This window comes from Copidosoma floridanum, unplaced genomic scaffold (genome assembly GCF_036245765.1).
Source record: "Copidosoma floridanum isolate Cflo_tuat_1 unplaced genomic scaffold, Cflo_Japanese_pri ptg000017l, whole genome shotgun sequence".
In the NCBI taxonomy this organism is placed as follows: domain Eukaryota; kingdom Metazoa; phylum Arthropoda; class Insecta; order Hymenoptera; family Encyrtidae; genus Copidosoma; species Copidosoma floridanum.
In genome coordinates this window covers 6,386,018-6,410,970 of record NW_028321894.1, presented here as the reverse complement: position 1 = coordinate 6,410,970, position 24,953 = coordinate 6,386,018, and positions in this window count along the sequence as shown.

The window sequence follows — 24,953 nt, the reverse complement described above, 5'->3', positions numbered from 1 at the left end:
TGGATCATTGCTGCCAATGATCATAATTGCGCGAGTGTCCCCGTTATTTGCAGCAGTAACTTTGTATATATTTGACCCACTTCTGGCCTCTTGAAGCTTGACGGGAGTTTTGCCTGTTGACCAAATATAAGCTCGGAGGGTGTGTAGCCTGTACTCTCGTGTTCCGACGTATTGTAAGCAAGCATACACAATGGCAATAGTTCGTCCCATTTTTCGGTCTTGCTTATGTAGGCTTTTAAGTATTCTGTAAGAACGTGGTGCATGCGTTCAATTGCCCCATTGCTCTGAGGATAAAATGCCGTGCTCCCAAGTTTTTTAATTTTGAATAATCGCGTAAACTTGTCCATCGTTTTGTTTATTAAATGCTTTCCTCGGTCTGATAATAATTTTTCTGGCACTCCAAAGTATGCTTCAAATTTATTTGTTAAGGCTCTTATTGTTCCTTTAGCTGTTGCTCTTTGTACCGGTATTAATACAATAAACTTGGTTAGCCAATTCTGTATTGACAGGATATGTGTATAGCCGTTTGTTGAAGGCTTATTAATCGGTCCGTAATAGTCAATCGAGATTTTTTCAAACGGTCTGCTGGGCGTATCTGTAACGATCATAGCTTGCTTGGTTCTCACACGCACTAGTTTCTTAGTCTGACATGACTTGCATCTAAGTATAAATTGCCTTATATCGGCCCTCATGTTCCTCCAATAATAGTCCCTTGCTATCTTATTGTAGGTTTTATTCATTTCCTTACGACCCCTAATTGTTGATTCGTGATACTCCTACATAACCTTATATCTTTGATCCACTGGTGGTATAACTAAGGTGTTTATGTAAAAGGTCGCTGTGACCTTGAGGTTCTTGAAAGTGTCCTCAAATTGTTCCATGAAGTAGATCCATTGGCTCATGTTGAGTATTGCCAAGTCACGTATCACGCCTATAGACTTTATTTTATTTATCATTACTAGTGCCTTGAGTGACGTAATGCATTTCTTGATGTCTGATTTTAGCGCCGTATCTTTAAAATGTAATTTCATATACATTCGCATTACTGCGACCTTTCTTACATTTGCTCTCATGACGTCACCAACCATCTTTTTTTTATCATTTAGGGCTATTGGATCTATGTATCCGCGCTTATATAGGACATCTATTGTTTCCGTATCAGGCACGTTTTCTGTTACCGTCACAAATACTAGATTATCAAGATAATAAAATGGGTGATCCTTTGCCCGATGCATTCTTTAAAATGGCGATGTCTGTTTCTTTTTCCAGTAGACACGGTGGTTTCTCATGTGGTAACCATGTTCTGCATACTTTGTACTTTTTCAGCTGTGGGAGGTTTAATAATACTTTCTTTTGAAGGTCTGCTTCCTCTGGTTCGCTTTTCGACTCCAGTCTGGCCTTGTTTAAACCAGCCCCCTCTTCACTTTCATTGTTTAGTAAGTCTGAACTACTTGAAGAGTCGGGGCGTAGTGGTGGATCGGTAGGGGCGTGTCCCCATCTTCATAAACGTCCTTATTTATGGAGTCACTTTTATTACGCTCCATTTCCTTAACCCCTTCCTCTTTTTCTTCCCATGATTTGTTAACTTGAATTTTCCAATCTATATTGGCGCCCGAATTGTCACTAACCCACGATTCCCTTTGCACCGGGCTTTGTTCCTCCTCACTATGCCGGGTTGCGGCAACGAGTGGCTTGAAGTGGTTGTTGAGAAGATGTAAGTGTACATATTCCATATTGGCATTAATCGTGAAACTTTCAAAAATTTAACACTTTTTTCCCTTCTTCGTGCCCTGTAGATGTATACAAATATTCTTTCTGAACTCTTGTGCGAACAAAAATATGCAATCATCATTACTATATTCTGTATTGGACTGCAGGATTTTTTCTACCTCCTCCGGGTCAACACATATATTTTTCCACTTCGAACAATGTAGTACATAACGGAGTTCTCGCGCCGTCAATTGCTAGTCACAGAAAAAAATAAGAGAGTTAAATAAGCAATTACCTAGTATTTCTATCGAAAGTTCTTCGATAAGTCTTGAATTTTTATTCGACTCCATGCAGTTTTGTTTTAAATTCCATTTGGCTACATTTACGCCTCCTGTTTTACTTTCAAGCTTATTACTTTAATCGGTATAATCGTCCGTTACCCCTCTTATTCTTTCATTCCCCGATGGGTTTTTATTTATCTATGTTGATCCACGCGGGGTATCTTCCTCGCTAAAGAATTTCTCTCTATCCCCCGAGCCCGTTCTCTTCTTTAAAGGCTGTTGAGATATGTTTGTATCATTATCTATACTTTCCGTCAGATCGCTCAAAAGTCGATCGGTGATGGTGTCGGATTTCCAAGCATCTATTCTGATTCCCGGCTTCCCTTTAAAGTCTCGGCGCTTAACATCTAGTCTAACTTTCACTTGCAAGTTATTTATTGAGTCATTAAGTAACGCTCCGATCTTTTTGTTTACTTTTGTCTCTATTTCTGGACTTTCTTTTGTCTGTGTACTCCGTCGTAGTTCATTGATTTGCTTCTTGCTTACAGTCTTACTAGACGGTCTGCTTTGTGCCCCTTCCTTCGACGTCAGTCAGTTCCCTTCGACCGTACTCGGTATTTTCTGTTGCTGCTTGTTACTCTCTTGGAGCACACTTTGCGCGTGAGCTACGGCCCATTGGTCATTCTTCTTCTCTCCTTTATTCGTATTTCTGCTTGACATACCTGCGTCCGAACTCATCACCTCTATGGTATCTAGAGGGTCAAGCAATCTTTCTCTCTTTCCGATCAACTCTGTAACCAGGCCTTCCTGTGCCTGCTGGTGTCCCCCGTGCTTATCATTCTTCGCATTTATGACTATAATCTCTGTACCTACAGTTTTTCTTTCCTCTTTACCTTTCTCATTTGCTAGGCTAGCTGTGGCTAGTTAAAATTTCCAATGTTTTACCGGCTCAGATTTTCCTTTTAAAGCCACCGGTGAGTCACAGCTCGCTATGATAATCTCCTTCGACATAGTTTCTATTTGCGGTGTTACTGAAATATTTGGTGGGTGCCTATGCAGCGCATCCAGTTGTCTTTTGCGATTTTTTCGTTGCATCTTCAGTTGTATTTCTAGTTCTAAATACGGTGTGCTTGTTATTCCCACCTTTTTTTTCAAATTTTTTTCTTTGCACATGTAAGCTAATTTATCCTCAGTCAGACCCTGTGATAGGATTTGTTCTTCACCATTGTTTAAGGATCGTATTCGAATATTTTTACCCTTATTCTCTTCTGTGATCTGTACTATCTGTTTACGCGGCCTGTCTTTTTTTCCTTGTTTCTTACGTGGTTATGCTCCTTTACTCTCCATATTTTCACTCGCCACCAGCCACTCTGATTCTGAATCTGCGTCACTGTGTTCATTGACCGTTAACTTATCTGAGTTATTCGTCTTGCGAGGCTTTCTCCTTTTTATATTTTTGTTTGACTTGTCTGAATCGGATATTTCTATCTGCCATTTTTTATCCTTTCTTTTATGTTTCTCTCTTTACTTGTCCGCATTTTGAATATTCGTGCGGGTGGCGCATTCATGTCACCATGACCATCTCTCTCCTGCTCTTCAGCAAGTTTATATAACTCTCGTCGCGGTAGTTCAGGATTTTTCCCTCTATCCTCTATAATTGGATTTCGGGACAGTGCATCTGGTGCCTTATTGGCTATTCCTGGTCTAAAAACAACGTCAAATTCATAGCCCCTTAGTTAAGCTTTAAGCCTATTGAATTTTATAATTGGCTTCTTTGATAAGTGAGAATGTTTAAGAGGCTCATGGTCCGTAACCACTGTAAACTTTATGCCAAATAGATAGGGTCAAAACTGCTCTTTTGCATATACTATTGCGAGCAATTCTTTATCGTACGTAGGGTATCGAATTTCGCTGCCTTTTAGGCATCTAGAGGCATACTCGAATGGATTATCTTTTCCTATTTCTCCCTGACTCAATATTGCCCCAATGGCATAGTCAAATGTATCCGTTGTCACCACAAATGGTTTTTCTAGATTGGGTGCTTTAAGTACAGGCTCGCTGCAAAGTGCATCTACATGCGTTTTAAATGCTTGTTCATGCTGCTCTTTCCATTTAAACTATGTACCTTTCTTCAGAAGCTTCAAGAGTGGTTGAGAAATTTTAGTGTATCCTTTAATAAGTCTCCTTTGATATTCAACAAATCCAAGAAATCGTTTGATTTTCTTTGCATTTGTAGGCCTTGGATATTTTCTTGCAGCCTTGATTTTCTTTGGATCTGTTTTTATTTCACTATTTTCTACAATATGGCCTAACACTTTTGCTTCACGTTTTAGAAATTGGCACTTCTTTGGCTCAATTGCAAGATTTGCCCTCGACAATCGCTCTAACAATCTTATAAAGCGTTTGCGGTGCTCTTTAAGATTTGACGCGAACACCAATATATCGTCTAAATACACCTCTACCTCATGGCCCTGCAGCCCTGCCAGTGCAAGCGTTATTGCTCTTAGAAACGTGTTCGGAGAATCTGTGCAACCCATTGGCATTCTTTTGTACTGATAATGCCCATCCGGTCCCAAAAACGCTGTTTTATGAGCATCGTCTTCATGTATTTCGACTTGAAAAAATCCCTGGTCTAAGTCTACCACTGTAATACAGCGTGCTGTCGTCGGGTTGTTTCAGTATATCACTGTGGAAGAAAAGTGGATGGCAACTGTCCATTGTTATCTCGTTGAGTTGCCTGAAATACATTACTACCCGCCAGCGCTTTTCGCCACCTGGTCCTGCGTTTTTAGGTACGATCTACATGTTTGAGCTGTACGGTGACTCTGAAGGGTCTAGTATGCCTTGTTCGAGTAATTTCTTACTTTCAACTTTCATTTGCTCTATCACAGCTGGCGGATTTCTATACCACTTTGATACCATTGGTTTATCCGTAGTCATGTTTATTTTATGTTTTAAAAGATTTGTCGCTTTCAGTTGTTCCCCGTCAAGTTCAAAAACGTACGGGTCAACCTCCATAAGCCCTCGCACACGTTTTTTCTCTTCTTCGTTAAACCCCGATATGTCGACTAACTCCATTATTTTGTTGACTCATGCTTTTCTGCAACTTAGGACGTCTGTTTTAATGTTTTTCTCAAGTATTTGAGTATTCTCGTTGTCACGGCCGTCTGTATTACAACCCACGTCTCCCACGATATTTTTCTTCGAACATGTGCAGCTAGCGTCGTTTCTTATCTCATTGCCTAGTTTTTTATTCTCTTCAGGGTTTAAAGTTCCTCAAAATATCCGTACAAAAAATCTTTCTAGTGCTTCTGCGTCATCTCCATTGACGTCCAATGAGTCAGCTTTCTTCGTCATCTCACACTCTAAAAGGTCCACCACTGGGTCTGGTACATTTAATATTTTATTTGATATATTTAGACATTCGGCATACACCCTACCATTATTGTTTGTTGCGATTAAATTACCGAACAAAATACCCTCTAAAAGCTTTTGTAGTGGGACCCAGCCCACTTTAATTTTCCTGTGCGACTCTTTTATGTACGCATATATAACTTGCCTCGTTTTCGGCACAATTCTAAATCTTTCTGATTCTCGTAGCGAAATTTTCCTTCCGTTTAACTTAAGTGTGTTGTCTTCAGCATTTATCTGACCGTTATACAACTTAAAAATATCCCATCCTATGATTCCTTTCACCTTTATGGTAAAGTCATGGGGGACTACGTGTAGGGTACACACAAAGTTTTTTAGGGGTAATCTTATAGATCCGAAAGTTTGGCGAGCTCCGTGCGTTATGCCTTTAATTTTTAATTTTTCCCTACCATTTACCGCTACTCCAATATCGAGACAATTCTCTTTAATTATTGAAATTTCCGCACCCGTATTGGCATTAAATGTCGCACCTTTGTTTATATGAGGGCTTCTTAGAATTACTGTGGGTGGTGTGTATCCTATTTTCGATAAATTTATTTTCACTGTGCGAGATAGCTGCTGCTTATCTTTTTCTTCAGCCTTAGAATTTTCACGCGTCGTGGCATAAATCTCCGATACCTTATGCTTGTCATTATCCATACCCTCCTCTTACACTCCTAACTTCCTCTCATCAGTTCCTTTATTTATTGCTTTGTTATGCCTGACGATTGGAGATAGCGTCAAACATCCTGCGAGCTGAAATGCCCTGTTTTTGAGCTGTTTACCCTCGCACTTTGTCTATTAAGATTATCTCTCCTATAATCATCCTGGTTATCCTGATTATCCTGATTAAAGTATTGCTTATTTCGCCTGTCCCGATAATTGTCCTTCGTGTGGTCATATCTATTATAACTATGACCTAATTTTCTGTCATTGTAACTATTTCCATCATAATTATTACTGTTATTATTATTATTATAATAATTATTACCATCATAGTTACATTTTCATCCCTCGTAGCAATTTCCTTGGTTGTAAGGCCTTTTACCATTGTTCCCTTGTTAACAAAAATCCTATCGTTTCCATACCGACGGTGATAATCATTATACGCCACTTTCCTATCATACTATTCTTTTTCTTCTATTGTTGCTTTTTTTGATTTTTTATCAACGTTAGGATTTTTTATTATTCCTTTTTTTGCATCTTGCCACAATTTTTCACATCCACTAGTAGAATGGGTGCCATGCTCTCGACAATATGAACAGTACTTTACATCAGCCACACCGTCCCACTCAAATATATCTGACTTCCTCACAGGTGCGTCGCTACCGATAAGGCCCACCATGGCGTCATACCGTCTGTCGGCGTTATTTGCTCTAAATCTACTCTTTTGCACTATCATTAAGTGGCAGAGACCTTATCCATTATCTACAGTAATGGCAGCATTAATAGCCTCCTCTCGCGTTTTTGGTTGGAACCCTGTGACGTTCCAGTTATACGGTGCCTTTAATCCGTATAGAAACTGCCTCACTGCTTCACCGTCTGATCTCTTTTTTGACGCGTCTTTCTCGGCCCGCGTCAAGTATAGGTTCGCCTCATGTGCCATCATGATCCCATTGTATAGTCGCTGGACTCGCCCGCAATATTCCATAATTAATTCGTTATTCCATTGCGTGACAGTTTTAAGCTCCGCTGCAAGTGTCTCTATTACTCCTATTTTGTTGAATCTTCGTGATAGAGCCAACAGAAGCTCGTCAATTAAATTAAATAACGATAATCGTGTGCAGAATTGATCGTCTGCTATGCCTCGCAATTTATTTTTCAAAAGTCCTATGAAATATCTTTTATACTGGGCAGGTATTGTTTCCTTGATCATCCTAACCATTTGCTCAAATAAGGAAAACTGTACGGGATCTCCATTATACAGTAGTATACCATTTACTGCGTTGTTTAGAATAGCCTAATATACTAAGATTTGAGCCTAAGTCTAACAGTATCCTATTACTAGGGAAAAATTGCATGGTTTGATGCTAAGGGTTATCGCGTATGTTACTTTTTGTCCTTTAAAAAAATTCTACCTGATTATTTATCAGCAGCTCGGTTGGTCGGTCACATGCAGGGAAAAGGTATTCTGTATTTGTATACACGTCATTATAATTTTCTTCGTATCCAAACCTTAGCCTATCTGTCCTATTGTTTGATGTATAGTAGTTATAATTTTTGTCATTTGAATGCAGAGGTAGATAATCACAGAATCGTATAGAAGGTTGTTCACTGTTTGCATTTTCATGTTCTCGCTGTTTGGTATATTTTTACTGCCAACTCATTTTGCCTAGCCGTTCCACGCCTAATTGATGACGTTTCCTGTCCACCCCTATGTTCTTCTTAATCGCATTCTCACTTAATTCTGATTTTTCTGGTGCAATTTCCAACATCTCTATTTCTGCTGTTTCATTCGTTGGCTCTGCTCATTTTGTATTAGGATTTTTCTAATGAAATTTTTGGTTTCATATTTTTAAATATCTTTAACATAAGAACTTGATTTTTCTTATCCATCTTCTTATAGAGTGCATACAATTCGGGGTCGTGTTCAAGCATAACTGTTATTGTATCTGAATCTTCCTGTGACATGAAAAAAGTTTCGTTTAAACCATCCCTACCGTTATCAATCCCTTCCCCGTAGTCTGACATCATTATTTCTTACCCCCTTTTTTTTTATATTAGAGTGATGTGAGCTTAATTATATTAGTTGATTTCAGTCCACGCACGCAGAAATAATAGAGAAAAAAGGATCTCTATTTTACTTTTGATTCTGTATTTCTATTTTACTGGCTTCTAAAACAAGCGGAACTAGCCGTATTCATGTTAAGAATTATTTTATATTGTCTATCGTTTCCTTAGCCAAAAAACCCGAGGGACAATAAGTATATATATTTGGGACGATAAAAAGAATTATTACTTACTCTGACAGAAGGCACAAGACGATGAGCGCCAATATACTCCAAGTCATCTTGTTTACGATGGTTCCTTTTGAAACTGGATGTTGACTCTTGTTCTTCCTTACTCGATCGTAGCTGCAGGTGACTGCCTTGAAATTTTTGCGCCTGTTGTTGCACTGCACTATGTTTAATTCCCGATTGTCGCCCGAAAATTCCGAAATATTACGTGTAAAAAAAAAATTTTCATTTTGCGACAAAACCTACCCCACACTTAGCACCAAAACTGTTACGTGAGATTCTAAAGGTTTGGGGTGCTTAATAACAACGTGGCAGTTAAACTTAATCAATCACTTTATTGCTATATTCTTTGAGGGAAGGCGCTTTGCGGTTTCAAGTTACTTATTGCGACTATCCTCCTTCTAATCCCGAAGTTCAAGAACCCTGTGGCCACTGCTGCAGGCCTTTTTATGCCCTTTCTTTCCGCATTTGTGCTCCTTCCTAATACTTATAGCTGAGGCCCATCCCACGTAGTATGTTCCTTACTGTACGTGACACTATCATTTTAAAACAATGTAACATTCGTTCATTCTTATACGTACATATATGACATGATACAACTTATGTAAATAAACGGTAATGCTAAAAAGTTTTCTGTGTCTGGAGTTATTCATGAAATAAAGACTGTATTTTTAATTTTTTTTCCACAATTGTAGATATTAGAAAATATTTAAGAACATACAACATTTGAGATTTGATTTTTAGGAATGTTTAAGGCTTCTATTTTTCCTTCCACAATGTTCAAAAGTAATTTTGAATATTCTTTATCGTCAGAACGAATATTCATTTCTTATTTAAAAATTTGGAATAAGTTCCATGAAAATGAAGATTTTATAGTTTGTTTAAGTATAATTTTTCCATTACCATTTTTTATCAATCGAAGAATTCAACAACGATCACCTCCTAAAATAAATAATTCATTTCCAAAATATTTTTCAGTATAACATTAAGCTCTTAACGTTCTGTCTACTATTCCCAATGCTTTTCTTTTAATTATTAAAGCCTCATTCCAAGCAATCCAATCAACTTCTCTGAATTCCTTTTTATCAGACTCAAATTCTAAAAATGCACTCTTTATATTATTAAGATCTAAAGAAAGTAGCAAAGCAAAGTAGAATAGAAGATTTTCTCAACGATTTACTTACACCAGTTAGTGAATGTCCTGGTGATACACTGTTATACATAAAATCTGGAAATTTAATGAATGATGAATGTGCTACTCTTGAATTATAACAATATAATTTAGTGGGGGGGGGGCGTTATTTGCTTCAATGCTTAAAGGAAGACAAGTAGATAAAGAGTGGTGGTTCTGGCTTAGCTGAGCTACAACCACCCGGCGCTTATACCTCACTTGCTCCTCTTTGCTCCCGTCCCATAGTGACTTTGCCTAAGCAGCTCTGAGCTGTAACAACTACACTTAAGTGGTCCAAGTATCTTTGACTGCTATCCAAGTACCCTAAACTGCTGCTGCTCTTACCTAATTAGCTGCTGCATGTGTGGCTTAAGTTTGTAAGTGCCACTTGAAGCTCTGCTTAAATCTTCCATGATGTAATGTGTATAATTTTTTCTGTACTGCTGGTATGCTCATACTGGTCGAGTGTAGGAAATCTTATTTAGCTTGTGCATTCAATGGGCATACATAATGATTTTTTGTGTAAGCAAACACGTTGCATGATTATGTAGAATGTGAAATAGTAGAAAAATAATTGGAAGCATTTGTACACCACTTCATTCATTTAGTTCATTTGTAATCAAAAACTGTACATTTACAAGATTAGAGTCCCAAAACATGCATCATTTGCATAATAATTTTTTTTAACCTCTTATTTTTGAAGTATAAAACATTTTCATAGCAGTTTATTATGATCATTGTCAACGTCATGAGCATCATTCTATTCCATATTAAAGTAAGACTTTTTTATTTACTTAGCATCATGAAGAACACACATGTATCTATAGGCTTTGTTGTAATGAATACAACTAGTTAGTAATTCAACAAGTTCAAACAGTGAATAATCTGTTATATTAGTGACTAATAAGCCAAATTTTTTGAGCCACATTTATCTTAGATCTGTAATAACTTGTATCTTTATAGCATTCTCCATTTTTTCCATAAGTAATTTCCTGTCTCCGTACACTCAATTCCTTCCTAGTCTCAGGTTAGTCCGTGATAACAAAGTTTAAGGTATAAATTTTCATGCTTATACCTTTGTGACAATTGTTGCCAGATAAAAGGTGCTTTTCAAAAATATTTGTACTTGTGCATCGATAATACTAAGCAGAAGAGTAGCTCATTCTTGAAGCACATAATCATTGACTAGATCCTCAATACCTTGCATGTCCAAAGACACTCTATTTACAACAATCATAATAGTTAACATTAATTTCTTATATTTTTATAAAATTTATTTTAAGGACAAGATCCTTTGTTACTTAAATACTTATCGACAAAGTTTTCCATCCAAGATGGTTTGTTTTTATCACTACCACCATTGTAGTTAGTGTAATTTTTCTCATACTTAGCAATCATTGCAAAATTATTCTTATTTGGATTGTGCGATGTATTGATTAAGGTCTTATTAAAAAAGGAAGTTTTTTCAAGTTTTTACACTCTTCATCATGTAATTTCACCTTATGCTTTGTTTCTTTTACCTTGACATCTTTTTTCTCGTTCTTCTTAATAATTTTTTCCCACCGTTCTTGTTGTAGCTAATTTTCTGCTTCTTTTTTACTTTAACTGTTGCTCTGATTTATCCATAGTGGCAAAAAATAAATTGACGCTAGCAAAGCCATGAATTCGCTTAATACAGCTTAACATGAGTCTCTTGATATTTCTACTTATTTAACTGTACTGAACTGTACGGTCCTGTAAACTAAAGCAATAAGCCTATCAATTGTAAGGAAAACTGTTAAGCAAGTGAAATTCTAGTCGTACGTTTTAGAAAGCGTTTTGTAATGACTTATTTTGTTTGGGACAATCAAGGATTATTAAAACTACTCGATAAGAAAAGTTATGTTTGTCTAATAAGGGTATGCACTTTAAGTCATGGTATTTGATGTAAAAGTTAACATACACATTTTTGAGCAATGCTTACTGATTATGCGTTACAACAATATTAAAATCACAATAACATTAACATTCGAAGTTAAAATAGAGTTTTTTATCTTTTACATTGCAGTGATTGAACATTCTAGAACTTATATCTTTCTAATTTTTTTCGATCAATTTCGATCATTATCTCCAATAAGATGATGTGGCCTTCTCAACTAATTAAATGACTCCACTATCCAGATATGCTTTAATTTACTAGTTAAATGGGAAAAAATTTTATTAGTCCAAAGCTCAAAAACTCTGATATCAACTATTTTTCTTGCAGATTATTTTATAATTAACTTTCACAAGTATCTGGCCTAACCACTAAGAACATACGCTACTCAAGCACCAATACTATTTGAAAGCCTTCTTTTATTTGCTTTTACCATTGAGTCAGCAGCACTGTATTCTTGTAAATACAAGCTAATGTTTAACATCAACCACTTTCTTATAATACTCTTGAGAAAATTCTTTAGTTAAACTTACTCAGTAGAAATATGATATCAAAGTAGCCATGATTATTAGTAGAACTTTAATCTTCTTCTTCAACGCCAAGTGAGCTCGCAACTATCACAAATTTTGTTTCATCAGGACAAAGCAATAGCCGATTTCTCATAAGCGTTGAGAGTCCAACATTTTTGCACTTGTCTACCTCTGTAGCATGTATCTCACATTTTATTTCGTCTTACCAGTGTCAGATAGCATTGTTGCTTAATGCGGTATTTGTTACTGCTGTTCCTTTATCTGTTTCAACTAATTCTCTAAGGTCACTTCCAAGTATTTACTGGGGTTTTTTCTTTATTACACCGAGACTTTTTGTAAACTAGAAGCTTCAATGTATTAGTTTTTAAAGTGGCAAACGCTTTCTTGGATATCTTAAAGCTTTGGTTGACTTTTTTCTCTGACTTTGTAATAATTTGAGAGCTCGTTGTGGACAGAGTGCTAGGGATCATTTTAAAGCGCATATATAACTTATTTGTTTATGAATAACTAGCGAGCCCCCGTCTCGGCTTCAACCGAGAATCACTTAATGGAACACTGTAGTGTTAACATGTAATGTGAAACGTTTCCAGTTAAAAATTTTACATCTTTTTCTGACACTTGTCAGAACAAAAATCTACTTATTCAAAACATATTTGTTTGGAACCGATACACTTCATTGAATTAAGTAAAAAGCTGTAAAAAGTAAAAAAAATATAACTATGTTCAAAAGTACCGTGCATTTCTTATGCCATAAATTAATTGTTGGCCCTGAAAAGCCGTTGATTTGCAGTTCCATTCGTATAATCCATGAGAAGGACTATTTTTTTAAGCTAAAAAGATTCAAAACTCACAAAAAATATAAAATGTAACAAAATTCTTTCTCTTATCTCACAACTTCATGACCATAGGATCAATGTTTTGGAACTAAATCTGTACATTTTATATTACCACATAAATACAAATACATATTCTATCTATTTAAAAGTCTGGAAGATTTAAGGAATTACAATGACAGTTAAAATAAAAAAAATTATCTCTCAGACATAAAACTCTTTATTTTTAATAAATGAAAAGTCCATTTTATTTAGTAAGCCGGACATAAATCTTCATCAAGTGACAACCAATGCCATTATATTAATTCTTTATTTATCTATTTTGATACTGCTCTTATCTCGATAAATGTTAAACATCATTTTCTTCACGCCTAAAATTGCATTCATTAGATGCATTTAAAGTTTCCCTTCTAATTTGACTTCTTGCAACTTTTGGTATCGTTAAGACTTTTGTGAGCCCTAAAGAATAATTTTTTTAACTTTATAAGGTTACAATATATTTGTTGGCAAGGTAGTTTGTAATCCTATGACGCTAAAAGAACTAGTGAGCTTCTTAAAAAAACTCGTTCTTGACTGTAGTTTTCAGCAAACGTCATTGCCTATGTACCTCAGAATAATCTTCTCTGGCCTGTTATTGTAGCACCACACTGCTCATGAGGAAAACTACAACATTTAAGGCTTTAGAGCTGGTTGTGGAGCTCTTTGCTAACGTCTCCTGGTATAACGTTGAAAACGTTAGTATCTAAAGCTCGTGAAGTACCTTCTTTTCTTGCAGACTCAGTTGCTTTAGTGATCTAAGGTTAAGAAATTGGTTCGTGATGCTTGCCCGTTGGAGACTGTCCCGTTGGCTTAAGTCTATTTTTTCCTTTATAGCTGTTAGGCTCTCCAAGCGTAAACCTTGAAGAGGATCGGTGATTTCAGGTTTCCCAGCCTTGCAACGAACAACTCCGCTCACGATGTCTGCCAGTAAATGACTGACTTGGTTTAATAGTGGCTGCCTTTATACAGTCTTGTAGTCGACAAATCGTTTTCGAAAATGGTGGTAAAAATGTATTTGTTGACAAGATAGTTTAAATTTAGGTGACACTTAAAAGAATCAATGGGATTAATAGTTAAGTGGGGAAAGTTAATAGTAAAAGTTAGGGCCAGTGTTGAAGCTTCTAGCTGTTCCTTATCATCAGTCTTGAAGATGGAAAGCTAGATGCAAATAGATTGACTTTTGCCTTCGAAGTCTCTGTATATATAGACCATAATGGCAGGAGGTACGCCGCTGACCAAAGAATATCTCATCTACGGGTTGTTTCCCAGATAACCTACCACTTATCGTTAGTTAGAAGAGTAGGCCTGAATAATACCTTCTCTGTAGGGTATACCCTTGGGATGGCCCCTAAAAAAAAAGCCGTTGTGGCTGCCCATACTTTTTAGCGCTGTCATCCTTAACTTGCATTTAGAGTAGAAAATTCTCTGATCGCACCAAGCCAAGTGGTTGAACGGCCACAAAGCTATAAAGCTTTGAAGCATGTTGTGCTCTAGCTAGACACGTCTTCTGGTGTTCCGCCGCACAATAGGAGGAAATGGGTCTCTTTTTCTGGAAATAAAGTATCTCCAAGACGAATTAACCAATCTTAATTTTTTTTTTTCTTACAAACAGTTTATTTAACACAGAATATAGGAAAATTAAGCTAGATTCTAAACATCCCCTACAAGAAGGTGAAAACAACCCTCAAAGTTGACAAAATACCAAAAAAATTATTTAAAATTTAAATTTTTTACTATAATTGTTATACATTGCCAGAAATTCATTAAAGATACAATAAAAATTATACAGGATATACAATGGGTAATGTAAGTATAATGTAGTGTGTTAAAACAACTCTTAAAATTCATAAAATAATAAAAAAATTATTCAAAATTGACATTTTTCACTGTAGTTATTATAATTCTCCAGAAATTTATTAAAGAAAAAAAAGTGTGGTACTAGACACACAATGGATAGTGTGAGTATGTTTTATGAGGGTTAAAACAACCCTTAGAGGTGGTAAGATTTAAGATATTTTGTTTAAAATTGACGTTTTTAACTATAATCGCTGAAAATCTGTAGAAGTTTATTAAAGTGACAAAAAAAGTATTACGGTACATGAAATGGAATGTGAAGGTATGTTGTAAGGGGTCAAAAGAATCCTTAGAGTTGACAAAGTTCGAAATATTTCATTTAAAAATTACGTTTTTTACTGTAATCGTTAAAAATTTATTAAAATTTTGTAAGTAGACTAAAAGTGCGTCATAGTACGCACAGTTTTTAATGAAAGTATGTCGTTAGAAGTTTTAACAATCCTTGAATGGGCCAAAATTGAGGGAATGGTATGAAAAATTAATCACTTGTATAAGTGAACTAAGCATATGTTATTTTGCAAATAATTATTTTAATTTCATATTAGAATATTTTTAAATGATTGTTTTTACCCGCTTACGTTATTTTTACTCTCAACAAGTGCACATGATTAAAAAAATTATTTGCAAATTTTAAGTATAGCTTCCATTGACAAATATTAAAATTATAATTCAAAAAGTTTCGTTTGGTTATCTATGTGAAGTCAACGTAAATATCTTAAAATTAAGTTTAGAGTACTTAAAATATGATGACGGGATACAAACAATCCTTTACATTGATATTTGAAAGCACATTTTTTTCTTATTTAAATATTATTTTTATGATTCTGAAGAATCAGGAGCAAAAACTTATTTGTTAGGCTAAGTTAGCCATATGTTTATATTATTACATAATATGCAAAATTTATTATGAAACAAAGACATAAGAAAAGATAATGACCACTGAAGGTTCTAAAAGGACCAAATTTTAAATCTATATTTAAGTGAATTGTTTTAATCACAAAGAATTACTATTTTCTACGAAAAAAAGTGATATTATATTTTTGTACACAGAGTATTCACTCAGTACATCCAAACAGATTGAATCAATACAGGGAAAATCGAAAATAAAAAACATTAAAAAGGTACATTCGTAAATAACTATCTGTTTACCAATGCTTTAACTGCATGTATAATAGAAAAAAAAAAATGTATAAAATTTATTTACGTCAACAGCTGTTAAATATTTTAAAACTTCAAAGTTAATAATTCATTAATTCTCGATTTTTGTATACGTACCAACTACACTAGAAAACGGTCAGGAAATTAAAGATTCAAGTAGTTTTTTTTATAATTTGACAAAATGTAAATTAAGTCTTATTTTTCTAAATTAAGATTTGTTCAAGTTATAATTCTGATGGAAGTCAGAACAATAAATTATTCTATCAAAAAGTTTTTATGGTACAAACTTTTTTGGTATGAACTTTTTTTTGTAAATAGATCAGCTAAGTAAGTGATACTACTGAAGAATTAGCTTCTCAAGTTTTAAGATTATATGATGAAAAGTATTGAACAAAGAAATGCTGAAATCTTACATAAGTTGGTTTTTAAAGTACACAGCTATATGTATTATACTTTATTTACTTGTAAAACAATGTTGAACATATTTTTTGAATTATTCTTCATCATTACTAACAGAATCAGTTTCTGACTCAAATCAACTACTATCTTTGTCCACGCTTGCGTCAGAAACGCCCTTACTCTTTCTTTCCTCTTCAGCGATATTCACAAACTTATAATTCATTACACATCTGGAAGAAAAATTTACAAAAATATACACATTTTGTTTCTATTTTTTCATTTAAAGCATGTTTTTTCAATCCTATTTGATACTTCAATCACTTGTGTCTCTTATAATAAATTGCAAGAGCTGTCTCATTGAATGTGGTGACAGATTTACCATAATGTCTGTTGGCTAAATTTAAGCAATATAAAAAATATAAAATACAAAAAGCACTATAAAAAAAAGATGTATTTGGATGTAGTTGCATTTGGGCATGATAAACTTTATTCAAATTATAAATATTGTTTTTGATACTAATGACGATGCTTTTGTAGACGATTATGTATTATTCAATAAATTTTAGTAGAAAAATAAATTATTAAAGCAACTTCTCAAAAACTGTCTGTGTATATTAATATGTTGATGTCATAATAATAATAAAGAAAGGTATTTTTCAGCCATACTTACTTATTTTTCAAGTAATTCTCAGCATCTTTGCTCAATTATTTGGTCTTATGATGCTTGATACGATCGCTTATGTAGTACAAAGATAATTTGGGGTCACTCATATTTAGTGCTCTATTAAATGTATCCTGCAGCTTCGCCTTTCGGCTATTCTGTCGAGCGTGTAATATAAAGTTTTTTTGATAACTTTTGTGCCATCCATCCTTGGCATCCTCAGAAAAATAAGTAATAGCAAGGGTGATTTTTTTGCAACTTCACAACCGTGCATTATTAACTTATGAACACTTGGGCTCATACAAACCCATTCATATTTATCGTTGTGTAATTTCTATGTATCTTGGCACAACTTATTTAACTTTTCTAGATCCACTTCATTTTTCAAACCAAACAACGATCCAATTACTGTTATATTTTTAACTCATTGTTCGTCTATCTCTAGTGACTTTTCGAAACTCTTTGGGTCATCGAAACATGTTCGTGTTAAATTCCCAGTATTAGTATTTCCAGAACCTTGCTTTACTTGATCAACGTGAACACCTTGGCGTTTGTTTATTCGTTCTTGAATCACCTTCTTTCTTTTTAAAAATTCTTGTACAAAAAAAGCTATTATTATGATACAGAAATTTATATTAATGAAATTATTTATCTTTTTTTTTCTATGTACGTACGTATGCTATTTGAATATTTAATAGTGATACTGGAAACGATTCTAAGCCAGCCATATAATAATTCACCGAAATCATTCTTTTATATCTTATTGCGATTATAGCTGAGTAGAATAACGGAAGGTTATTAGTTTTATGTATTTACTAGTCAATTCACGAGAACGGAAATGAGTAAACAAATTTCAATAGTATACTTTAATGATTGAAGTTTCATTTTTGCATTTCTGATAGCACAGAGAAGAAATAGATTTATTAATTATAATATACCATTGCAGGACATCTCATTTTTTTATTTCAGACAAAAAACTACGACTTGACTTAAAAAAGGTGTTTTCACTCATATTCAATCCATGTACATTTGTTATAAGCCATAATTATATGAAACAATTTTCTCATCCTCATTTTAATTTAAACAGCAAATTTAAGAGTAGTAAACAATGACCGTTGTAACAACAAACTTATGTTAAAAATGGTTTCTTTTATTAATCTGATAGGACATTCATACCTAAAGGCTTACCTTGAAAACCGTTCTGTTTTTTAATGAAAAAAACTTTTCATAAAATCTTATATGTCTGCTATCAGGAAAAAAATTGGGTAGTTGTTCTAAATTAAATTTTAATAAAATATTTTTTTAATCTCACACCGAATATGTTTCTTTGTAAACAACCGTTCTATGCACTTAAAATGTTGATTCTGACAATATATACTGTACAATTATACAAACCTCTATTAGAGGATCTAACATCTTTCGTAGGTGGTGCGATCGTAATTCTGTAGGCTGTATGTACTAAATATTCAAAACACTTCATCTTACAATGCAGCAAGCCGATTCCGTACTTCGATGCTACGGTCTTTGATAGAACCTTATTTGTTCTATCTCCAAACTGATGACTCGAGCACAAACAAATGGGACATCTACTTGTTGCTGGATTTGTAACGATCGCATAAAGGCATTTTCTATCAAACATTGCCAAAAATACTTTGGTTTTTGCTGCAACTTTTTTCTTGTTCAACAGAGTAAAGGAGTGTGTTTAAAGATTCTAAATTTCGTTTTCTAATCTTTGAAATTCTTTGGTAATCGTCTATTCATTTTTTTTTCCATGGCAATCGAAGTGGCTGACAAGATCTAACACTTTGTGGTGTGGGATTCAGCCACAAATTTCTATCTGCGACAGTATTTATCAACAAAATCTATCAAGCATAAAATTGAACGATAACTTTTTAATGCTCAAAAGCCAGTGTTAAAAGTTTGGTAAGCATTAGCAATTCACTTTATATTTGTTTTGCTTTAAAAAATTTTTTTGTAGCTACATGACATTTCATGTTACGATTTTTTAAATTATCAGCCCACTGTTACAACAAAATGAGTACGGACTTAACATTTATTTATTTATTTATTTATTTATTTTTTTTTTTTAAGAATTATAAATCTTATTTACCCTTAGTAATTCAAAGAAAAACCTAAAATAAAGTTCAAATGGTTTGATTAATTCATTTATCTGCATAAGGTAAACGACATAAAGCCATCAGTTTCAACTGATCGACAAACGATTTTTCTATCTCGTAGTATTAAGATACACTGAATGAGAAATACTATAAAATAAAAATAAATTTAACCATTGGAACCACAGTCTAGCTTTAACAGTAGTGTATTTGTTACAAATAATAACCATTTGCTCGTCTTAGCTAACAAGTATCAATGAATATTTTGTCTCATTTTTATGTGAGTCCATTATTCTGAAGTTATCCGATGTAGGCACAGACATAAAGATAGTTGAGCAACAGTAACGATATCACTAGGTGACTTTGTATCAGAAATATATCATACCTGTGCGAAAATGTTTTCCACACTAAGAGAGTCCACAAACAACGAATGATTCTAACGTATCTGTGTGAAAGTTTAAATGAAAAGCTAGCTCTTCTTGTTTTGCCTTTTGTCCCACACTTATTTCTTGCCTTGAAAACATAAATGCCATCATGTGCCTTTTTATTCGGATTTCTACTACAACCTGTATACAGGGATGACAATGCACTTTAGAAAAGTATCCTACAACAACATTTATACCTGATGGTGTACTTACCTAGGTACAAACGCTTTCAAACAACGTGTACTGGCTAGATCTGTGTTTACACATCATACAAACCCTCAACAAGCATACATACATATATATATATATCTTCCTATATTATATAGTCGTAAGAGTTAGAGCGAGGTTTTGCGCCCCCCACCTTCCCCCTACTCCCCCCCAGATCCCCCCCAAATAAGGTATTATTATTCTTTCATTTTCTTGCATTTTTCGAGTAATCCTACTTTTTGGCTAGCTCCCCCCACTTCCCCCAGCTCCCCCATACATAATGTGAATATATTCGTGAAGCCACATATATTAACTGTTACAAGCAGTCTTATTTTCACATATAATTTTATTTGACCATAACAAAAAATTTTGTTACAATTATCTTGCTTATGATGTTTATTTAAAAGACATACTCTAAAATGTCTTCTTAGGTGCTCTGCTCTTACATAACTTTTTCCACAATTTTGACAAATATTTATTTGAACGTTTTTTTCATGACTTTTCAAATGTCTCTGTAAGTGATGATTTCTTTTGAACCTTCTTCGCATTTAATGCACTTAAAATTTTTTTTAATGTTACGGCATTCCTTTGTGTAATGCAAATAGTTTTTCTTGTCTTATATTATAATGCTACACAGATCACAAACAAAAAATTTTTCTTTGTAAATTTTTTCGTGCGATGATAGACACTCTTGATTTGGAAATTTTAAGTGACACTTGTCACACTGATGAAATTTTGCATCCATAAGGGTGTATCTAAAAACATATAACAAAAAACGGATTGTTTATAATGACATAAATCTGGGTACTAGACGGTACTAAAATTTGCTTTTTTAATAAAGAAGACAATTTGCAAGAAAGTATAAAAATAGTTATGAACTATAAAATAGTTTTTTTTTTACTCTGAAATTTTATTTCCAACAACATTTTTAATTTTAAATTTGTTTTCTGATTCAATTTGGATGGAAATTTTTTTGGGTTTCTACATCTAGACAATGCAATATATAAATGCCCATGAATAAATAATGGTTTTCTAAGGTATAATCCTAAGGCATCAGAACTTTGACCTTGAGATTTATTGAAAATCATAGAAAAAGCTGAGGTAAATGAAAATTGTTTTCTGTACAATATAAACGGTAGCGAAGAAGAATTGTTTGTTTTTAGTGTTATTCTTAGAATAAAGACTTTATTTCCTTCTTCTTCACCTGTGATTATTTCAGCTTTGATGTTGTATTTAAATAATTTTGTAATTTGAAATCTTGTACCGTTGCGAAGTCCTTTAGATATGTTTAAGTTTCGTATTAACATAACAACAGCGTTTATTTTTAAATTTAATTCATGTGGAGGAAGACCTTATTTAATACAATTTAAATCTTCTGTAGGAAAATTAATATAAATATTATCGTCTGATTTATCTACTCCTTTGTGAGTTGCTTTATCAATACTATAGTACGTTACTAATGTTCCTACCATATTATTAAAAATTTTTTGTTTAAAAAATGAGTGTATTCATTGTGAGATTTAAAATATAGCTTTACTTATAAAAGAATCATCATCATGATTAAAAATTTTTGAACATACGTCATCATTTGTTTCCCATGTCTGAGGAATTATAAAACTTTTAATTTTGCCTTCTCCTATATCCAGTAGCAGTGAAGAAGATTTCTTACCAATTGATTGTATATTATTTTTTAAATAAAAAATATTAAATAAAGGCCAAATATTAAAAAATTATATGGTTTCTTGAAAAATAGTAATTTTGCTTCCGTTTTTCGACTGGGAGGATGTGACGAAAGTCTCCACCTAAAATTATTGTTTTATTTTCAAAAGGTTTATTGCTACTAGATGAATCTTTTAAAGTCCTATCAACGATTTCTAACGCTTTTTATTGTATTATAGAAGCTTCATCCCAAATAATTACTTCTACATAACGTAATTTTTGTTTATCTGGCTCAAACTGGAAGAATGCACTTTCTATAGTGATTAGGTCTAAAGGAAGTCTGAAAGTTCTGTGGGTAGTCATATTCTTTGGAAGCAGAATAGAAGCAATACCTTTGGGCTAAAATTTTGGTTATAAAAAATTAAAAGAAAAAAAACAATTAACTAACGATACGGTTAAAATAAAATTAATTTGTAATTCTCACAATATCGTTATTTTGTAAGTTTTGACGATATTTAAAATCTTTTAATACGTTGTCGTTTTAAATATATAAAAATTAGGCATTAGTCAGAGAAAATAAAAAGTGATTGTTAAAAATTCATGTAATTAATTATGATCAATAAACATTCGTTACATATATAAATTTAAAGTAACAATTATTATAATTCGGGTTTTTTTCCATACTTCGTAAATCTAGTTTGCAATGACGGGGGTTGGTGCGCAGAGCACGCAGGGGACATATATAGTTGTCAGAGCTTAGCAATATCTATTGATACGTACAGGATAGGCAGCTCATTTAAAAAGGGAGCTACTAGAAAAAATAATAAAGCTCACCAACAAAAAGTCAAGGGCACATCTCTCTGTCTATATAAACTTAACCACTTTTATTCGAAATTAGCAGCTTGTTCTTCATATTTTCTTAAAAGCAGACCAGTAATCATTTTCCAGCGTAGAAAATTTATTCCCAAGTATTTTCGAAAAATGCCATAGTCTTCTGAATTCTGTAAAATATACTTTAACATATTATTTTCATACTAACGATTAATTTTATTATTTTTTAAGGCTTTAAAAAATATTAATACAAACCTTATTTTGAAAAAATTTCACTGATAACACATTAAAAGGGGGGGTTGGCACGCGAAGCGTGCAGGGGGTGGAGCCCTACTAGTATATATATATATGTATATATATACAACCACACGATTTCCAAGTATGTTAGATGTAAACTGTGCTATTGAGCCTTATCCACAATCGATAACATTACAGTTTACTTACTAACAGAAGCCATAGTTATCGACTGGTGCGTGACCTCTAAGAAACATAAGCTGTATGGACAACTCTCATTAACATTGATTTATAATCTATAATACTCTTATGTAACTAACTATTTCATACTTAACATATAATTTTTACTGTGTCTTCGAAGAATATACATAAAATGAACTCTGAAGTTTGTGAATAGTTAGCAGAGCTTTACACACAATAAAAGACTTACATACATATAAATTAATGGGACATAATTTACTAAATTTTTTAGCTAGGAACTGCACTATAAAAATGAAATAGCAGTAAAATCATCTTATTAAACTACTAATTTTAAAGTGTAGATATGTACCCATAAAAAATTCTATATCACCAAAAAAATGAGTTTACAATAGCCTTTCTTATTAAACAATTTTATACATATGATCGGTGCATCTCAGGGTTGCCGGTTTCGGAATTAGTAAAATCTAAAGTCCAAATTCTAACTTAAAGTGCGGAATTCGCCAGATTAAATTTTGAATAACACTCAGAAATGTCAATTTTGAATGAAATATTTTAAGTTTTATCAACTCTAAGGGTTGTTTAACCCCCTTAAATATACTTACACTGTCCATTTCGTACACTGTGATACACTTTTTGTCACTTTAATGAACTTCTATAGATTTTTAACGATTATAGCTAAAAACTACAATTTCTGAAGATTTATAACAATTATAGGGAAAAATGTCAATTTTGAATAATTTTTTTTAATTTTATTTATTTTAAGGGTTGTCTTAACACACAACATTATACTTACACTACCTATTGTATATCTATTATAACATTTAGTGTCTTTCTTATGAATTTCAGGCAATCTTTAACAATTATAGTTAGAAATTTATATTTTAAATAACTTTTTTGGTATTTTGTCAACATTGAGGGTTGTTTTAACCTTCTTGAAGGGGATGTTTGGAATTTGGACTAATTTTTCTATATTCTGTGTTAAATAAGCTGTTTTTAAAAAAAAATTGCGTACATATGAAATTTTGTGTAAGTAAGTAAGTGTCAACTATGTTAAGGCGATTTGACCAGTATTTAACCAGTGGTCTCTGCATACATCAAGCTGCTCCTGCTGAAACTTAATGAACCGCCATGTGCGCTAATTGAGATCGAAAGAATTTTATACTTTGTATGCAAGTGATAGTTTCATACATTTGTGATATTTTGTGTTACTGTGCTCAAGACATCAAACTACCTTTGACCAGCTACGATAATATTGGAAGCTCTTCCTTTGTTTTCGTAAAGCATCTTAAGCTTGAAAGACTATACTAAAGTAAGTGTGATTGAGGACATTTTTTACAATAAAATTATTTCGTTGAAAAATTGTAATTTCTCATTCAATTCATTTTCTAAGATTATTTGAAATTCGATATTAAAATTTTTCTATGTTGAACTTATATATCCGAATCTCACAACCAATTAGAATATGGATCTTGGTCTAATGACAATAATAATGATATGTTAGATGTAGTTTTGCCTTTAAGTTCAGACTTTTAATATTTCCAGAATTATTCTGATTGTTTGTATGAATTCGTGTTACATGTAATTCTTCATCGCTGGAATTACTTTCTATACGTAAAATTATTTAATTCTAACTGGCTGTCCTTCCGAGATACGACTGTCTTTCTAATTTTTAGAGTTTATGTTATACCATAAGTTTTTCAAAGATCTTTGTGACGCCCGTATTAATATTCTCAACCTAGCATATAATAAAAAAAAGTTTTTTTGTTTTGTCGATTTTAAAATACAGATAAAAAACGAAAAAAAAAAGCTTATGGTTGTGCATAGCCCAACCTCACTGTATTTGTACAGCTTAAACATCTCGTCAGAGTTTATATTTTCAGCCAATTTGGCTTTCCTTCTAAAGAACAGTATTTTTTCTTGTCTTTAAAAGTAAGATTGTCTTATAAAACATATTCTACACCTTATGCACATTTATTATAACACATAACACTTTATAACACGTAAAAGAATAAATAGAAAAGGCAGACACTATTTAATTTGCTTCCTTTAAGATTTTAAAGAGATTAAGTGACATTTTTGGTTAGACATTATTAAACTGATTGTAAATTTACTGTAACAAAGGTTCAGCTTAGCCCGTATCACAGTCAAGTTACGATGTTTACCATGCAACAGTAGGTTTCGAATATTAAAGAGAAATTAAAGAGGCTACATTATACATACAGATAGAGTAACTGCAGCGCACTTTAGTTCGTATGCAAAAGAAAGAGAGTGAGAGAAAAAGTGACAGACAAACCAGTCCTCTGTTTTTCAGTCACTGCTGACTGGTATGTACAAATAATATTTGTAGGTATTGCCAGGTTTCG